Source organism: Triticum aestivum, chromosome 4D, assembly GCF_018294505.1.
Source record: "Triticum aestivum cultivar Chinese Spring chromosome 4D, IWGSC CS RefSeq v2.1, whole genome shotgun sequence".
NCBI classification, from domain to species: Eukaryota; Viridiplantae; Streptophyta; class Magnoliopsida; order Poales; family Poaceae; genus Triticum; species Triticum aestivum.
The window spans coordinates 154,391,758-154,397,979 of record NC_057805.1 but is presented as its reverse complement, the minus strand read 5'-3'; the positions used below and the strand labels follow the sequence as shown (position 1 = coordinate 154,397,979).

Here is a 6,222-nt window from a genome sequence, read left to right as displayed (position 1 = left end):
TGGCTTGTCCATTTGGTATGAAATTTTTACAGCATCTTCATATGGCCAGATAACCCTGCCGTGCCCAATTTAAGCTCAAGTTGATACTCTATGTGAGTGCACCTTCCTAATCTTGATTCTGGACCAAATATGCAGTTGTGAAGCAACTATGATGTATCTTGGTCCAAATCTTCTCAAAGTTAACCGGATGATAGTCCTTCCTAATCTAATCACCCCAAGCAACTCCATTGGCACCAATCAATTCCTTGTTAATTAACAGTGCATGGCCAAGTTTGATACAGGAAACTTCAGACGCCCATTACCATTCAACCATAGCACCCCAGATCAAGCCATGGCCTCATCAAGGCTCCATCTTGGAAGGACATAACGCTAGACACCATTTACCTGCCTCTCGTGACCTCCCTGTTCATTGTATCATGGTGACCGCGCGCATGCCAATTCACGCGCTCTGTGCGCTGTGGCGCGTCCAGGATGTTGTTTGCGCCTTGGCCTCTCTTCCTCTCGTCGCCTTCGTGCGCGTGACCGTGTCCAGCGTCTTCATCTCGTCGTCGCCGTTACCCTGGACCCCTCTCCCCTTCCGACAGCTTCCTCACCAACGCTCGCCGCCGCTTGCCCACGGGCGAACAGTGGCGGTTCGGCTCGGAGCTCGCTGTCTTCTTCCTCCCGTGTTCCCTTGGCCTCCTCTGCCCCGTGAGACCCTCCACTGCTCCTCCTCCATCGCCTACCGTCGAGCTCGCATGCGTGCACACGCGTGGGCGGCTCTGGCCACGCGTCCGCGACGACGACAGCGCAACACTCCCCTCCCCTCGGCCATATAAGCCACCCCGTCCCCGTTTCTCTTGGCCATCGACCTCACCACTCTCCTCTAGCCCTCCACAGCCACTTGCCCGAGCTCGAGCGGCTCTCTTCGCCATCGCCGTCATGGCTGCCGCGGCCATCTTCTCAAATTTGGCCAAGCCGAGCTCCCTCCCTCCTCCATTCCACCACTCGAGCTCCACCCATTCACCAGCACACCTCTCCCTTCCCTCAGTTCAACAGCGGGTCGACATTGGCCTCGATCCCAACTCCGGCCGAGTCGCCAGCCGCCGCATCCCTCACCACCGTCGTTCCCGAGCTTCCCGTTGACCGCGCTACCAAGGAACGGGTCGGCCTCGTCGCCCAGAGCACATGGGTAGGTCGGGCGCCGCCTACGGTGGCTGGAGTCGCCGGCAAACCTCGTCGGGGCCGGCTCTACCTCGGCCAGGTGCGGGTGCAAGCGAGGGGAAGAAGGAGACGACCCCCCTGCCAGCTGGCCGTGGGCCCTACGACCCCACTCGTCAGCCACTCCACGCGCGGACCGCAGGTACGCTCACGTGGATAAGTGGAGGTGTAATCCTCCAGATTACGTCTTCAGTTTCCCGAAAAGCGTATTTTTATGTTCCTTTAGATGAAAATGCCACTACACCACAGCACTACATCCCCAACAACCAAGTTGGTGGGGAATACAACTTCTTGCAACAAACAGTTGGTCGAGGAAAACTATTGCCGACCAACCTTGTCTGTTGGGGAAAGTCCAGACGGAAAACCTTTTCCCGACTGACTGCTTGATGGCTATGGAATATCTTTCCCGACCGACAGCCTGTTGGGCCTACCATGGCCTTTCCCGACAAACAGTCTGTTAGGGCAGCAACGGGCCTTTCCCCACCGACTATTGGACAGGGTATTCTTTCCCAACCAACACTCTGTTGAGCCTAGCATTAGGCTTTCCCTACTGACTATCAGACGTCGTTTGTTTTGCCGACCAGCAATCAGATGGGGTTTTCTTTTGCCAAACAACAGTTCGTCAACATTTTGTTTAGCCAACCACAACTTTAATTAACATATGGTACTGATTGTCACATACATATAGTTCATGTGTTCTAAGCATAATCACCCAAACACCATACGTCAGGCTCAAATCGGGAGCACCAAACATTTTTTATTCCATTAACTAATTGGCACATACATATACTTCAATCTGTTCTAAACAAAACCACCGAGAAACCATACATCAGGTTTACAAAAGGACAACCAAAAGATGCAAGTATGAGACATCAGCTGTACAAAATGAAAACTAAAACATCTACTTGACGTGGATCGTTGGCTTCATGGTTCCTTGCGAGTAGTCCTTTTTGCTTCCTACAAAAGTTAATCAATTCTCAATTATAATACACTATAAGAAACTAAACTACAGTACCAAAATGCCAACATACAGGATGATCGCATTCTCAAAAATATAAATAGTAATAAATACAGAGAATTAAATAATCATGTGTTAACACTAACGTTGATCCTCAGTTGAGATTGTTCGCACTAATCTTTATATTTTGTATCTGCATACTTAGTTTGCTTTTGTTATGCATGTAACATAGATGGTCTAGGAGTATCTGGTCGTCGAAGCTTAAATCGAGTGCACGGAAGAGGCGAGATACCTAGCTGCCGTGCGATGCGGCGAGCATGGTAAGATGCCGATGGCGGCGTGAAGCCGCGGTGATGTGTGATGCAGCATGCCGTGTGAAGCGGCAAGGCGCTTGACAACTGGAATAGCTAGGAGAATAGGCAAGTTTGTTTGTTTGTTAGCTAAATGGCCGCTGACCAGGTGTGTGACCGTTGAGTGGAGTTGTGCAAGTGGACATGCATGCACGTAGGGATTACTTAGTGCATGGAGTTAGTTGTGTGAGTGGGAGTGAGTTAGTGCCTAGACGTGATCTTAGTGGCAGAATGTGGCGCCTGAGTGGTGCATGAAGGTCAGCTCCCTATGTATATATAAGTTACAATGAAAAAAGAGAAAAGAGGCGGAGAGAGCTTTGGTTGAATAAATAATTTTACATCAACTTAATTCGAAAGGATCAATCTAATATAGTACGCATATTAAGAAGCTACATCAGTTTGCGATGAACATCATTCCAATCCGCAGCAAGAGTTTTCAATGTGCACAAACCTTGACAAATGATGTCCGATCATCGGCTCGCCAGACCAGGATGTGCGCCACTCAAAATTCCTGAACAATAGTGGTTCCTAATCAACTGAAACAGGAGAAAAGAGGATTCAGGCTAACCAGCTAAAGCAGGATAAAAGATGCACCAAAACAAGCTAGAAACGATGTGCACACGTCAGCATGCATCCTTACAAAAGGGGCATGTAGGAAGATCTCTTTATAATATGTTATGCACGTAGGGATAATCATCATTCGAGTAGAGTCAGCATTACACTTCCGCAACTTCTACAGCAATAACGACATTATATATTACATCATCTCTATGAAATTTACTGCTACTGAGCAAAAAAGGATTACATAATACATTTGATAGTGAGAGATTTCTTTTTACCGAAACGAATAAGAGAAAAGAATGGTGCTGAACTAAACAAAGGGAAGTGACCATAAGTTGAGTAATATTGTTCAAAACGACAATCAACAATACTAACTGGAATAAGATTTAAATTACATGGTTGAATAAGATCTCCTTATCTCGATGAATCTCAAACTGGGATTTCGATATCTCAATAAATCTGAGATTCAGAGTTTCTAAAAGCTGCAATAATGCTTTACAAATTAGAGCTTACCTAAAATTAAAGAATATCTTGCCCAGAAGCCAAGGTAGGGACTCATTGAGTATGAGTATGACTATAAACTGCAAACTGTATGCTAGCTCTAATCTTGGTTGAAAGTTTTGAGAGCCAATTCTGAAGGCGTCAGACTGTCAGCACCTGCAACATCTCATGTAATATGAATACCAGTTTTGTGTAATCATGTAATAACATTAAACATCAATGTTGAATTTACACAACCACACTGTTAGCAACAAAGGCATGAATGAAACAAAAAGAATGTGGCCTATCTAATAATAGTAGGAAGAGCAACATAAATCCATATTCTCCTTGCAATGTGGCTTATCTAATAAAAGTACGAAGAGCAAAATAAATCTATGTTCTCCCAGCATTCTATGGTGCATGTTTTGACCTGTTTGTGAGCAGAAGAATATGCAGGCTACTGTGAAAGTCAAGTTGTGCCTAACAATCAACATTCCAAGTTTCAGATAGGATATGAACCAAGAAAATACTGATTTTCTATAGAGACATCACAGTTGTGGTGATTTCCACGAAGAGGTGCAACCTGTTGGCGGCGTCGGATGGCTTGGGCTCCAAGCCTAGCGCCGCTGCGGTAGCCTCCCACTCCGTCTAAGTGTACGGGGTGCAAAGAAGAATCCTGGGAAAATATGGGATACATGAACTATTCTGGAAGTTACAGAACTACTGAAGTAAATTTAAAGAGAAAATAAAACTGTAAAATCCATAGAAGCATGACTGTATAAATACAAACTGCTAGATATGTACTTTATCTTCATTCCAGAAAAATTGAACTAAGTTTAATATAGTCCTATGTTTGCCAGAATTCTATAATGCTTAAATAAAATTTTGAAACATTAGTATGATTATTTGGACTTTTGTGGAACCTGAAGCTAGTTCTCAGGGTTGTCCCTCGTCTCAAAGCACAGATATGTGGATATGTTTTTCTATATATATAAAGTAATGAATTTTTATATGATGAATACCCTTGTATTGACCTTCAGGCACACATAGCATAATTTGATAGTCTGGCAAGGGTTCAAACATCACAAATTACAACTCACAAGCTCTAAAGTTCACAAATCAATCACAACCAGTTCATAAAAACAGTAGCTAATTAAGGTTCCTGTAGCACTACTGAAAGGAATACCTGTAGCATAGATTATTTTTTTCAATAATAGCATCAAGCTTGTTCTTCTCAAGTTCTCATATCCAGAAATCACACGAGATGTAGCTCTTAGACTGCATTGCCGGCTACCCCATTAGCAGATAGAGCCCCTGTTTTTTATTGCTCTGCTTGAGCTGGAGCTCACATCCAAAACGCTGCTTGCTGGATAGAAGTACTATCCCAAGTCATGACTGATCTGAACGGAAAAGGGAAAAGCAAATAAATCAGCTAACGGCAGCATCGATTGGGGATGGCTGGAGAAGGAGAGGAGAATGAAAAGAACACTCACCACCCGGGGAGGGGAAGCACCAGCAGTCAACGGCCAGATCCATCTTCAAACGAACCGGCGAGCGTAGATCGGAGGAAGCCCATTGCGTGGCGGCGGTGGTGGCGGCCCCTGGGTGATAACTGACGAGCGAGGGTGCGAGTGCTCTATCTCGTAGGTGACCCACCTCTCCCTCCCTCTCCCTCCCTCCCTCCCTCTCTAAGCCCCGGATCTGAGAGGGATGGCGGCGTCCACCACTGCGCCTTGGCCTCTCCCCGAACTCCAGCGCACAAGCTAAGGTTAGAAGTGTTCGGGGCCTAAGTAGTGGGGGTGCAGGAGGATGAAGGAGACAGGTGACGGCGTGCTGGAGACGGCGGGTGGTCGACGGCGTGCGGGCTGCTAGCTAGTGGGCGGCGGCGGAGGGAGAGCGTGAGAGGATTTAGGTTTGGGGGATTTGGATTTGGTCGTGGCACCTGTTGAAGGCCAAATGAAAAAATAGGAAGGAGGCTTGGCGCTAAGTTTTTGGCCCGTGCGCGCGCAAGGACGTGCCGGCCCAATTAGTAATGAACAGTCGGTCGACATTAATCGCCAACCAACAGTCTTATGGAGATACGGGCTTTCCCGACCGATGGTCCAACGTGAAACATTCCAGTATTGCCGAATGATGGTTGGACACGATACATTAGTATTACCGACCAATAGTTAGATAAAAGTTTTCCCGACCAACAGTTGTTTGGTAAAATTGACTTTCCCCAACACACATCAGTAGGAAAATCTAGTGTGTAGTGTAGTGTGCATTTTCACTTCTAGGAAATGTATTTCCTTCTAATACGCATTCTGTTTTTCTGTCCAACCCTGTTTGAAAATATTTTCATTACAAATAGGTCCCTGGCAGAAAACACTTCATAACTTTTTGATCCCAACTCCAAATGAGGTGATTCCAAAGCCCACTTCTTCATTTCGTCGAGCCCGTTCTGTTGGTATCATTTTCACCATGTGTTAACATTCTGAAAATGACCATTTTACCCTTGCGCTTAATCAGCCCCCTCCGAGAGAGAACGTTTTCCGGTGATTCGTTCCGCGAGTCTCTCGCACTTCTTCCCGGTGATTTCATCTACCACAGGCAAGCCACACCCTCCATTTGCATGATTGCAATGTAGTGACATGGTTTAAATTATTTGAACTTGTCTAAAATTTGAATTAG

At 46.1% G+C, this 6,222-nt stretch overlaps 1 long non-coding RNA gene across 1 annotated transcript; it reads right to left on the bottom strand.

Annotated features, from left to right (window-relative positions):
* Positions 1-1,926: 1,926 nt before the first annotated feature.
* On the bottom strand, positions 1,927-5,534 carry LOC123096972 (uncharacterized). The gene is made up of 6 exons (XR_006446819.1): positions 5,043-5,534; positions 4,736-4,949; positions 4,133-4,225; positions 3,583-3,726; positions 2,960-3,044; positions 1,927-2,157 (listed from the first exon to the last, which is right to left on the bottom strand). It is a non-coding gene; the product is annotated as an uncharacterized lncRNA (long non-coding RNA).
* Positions 5,535-6,222: the final 688 nt, after the last annotated feature.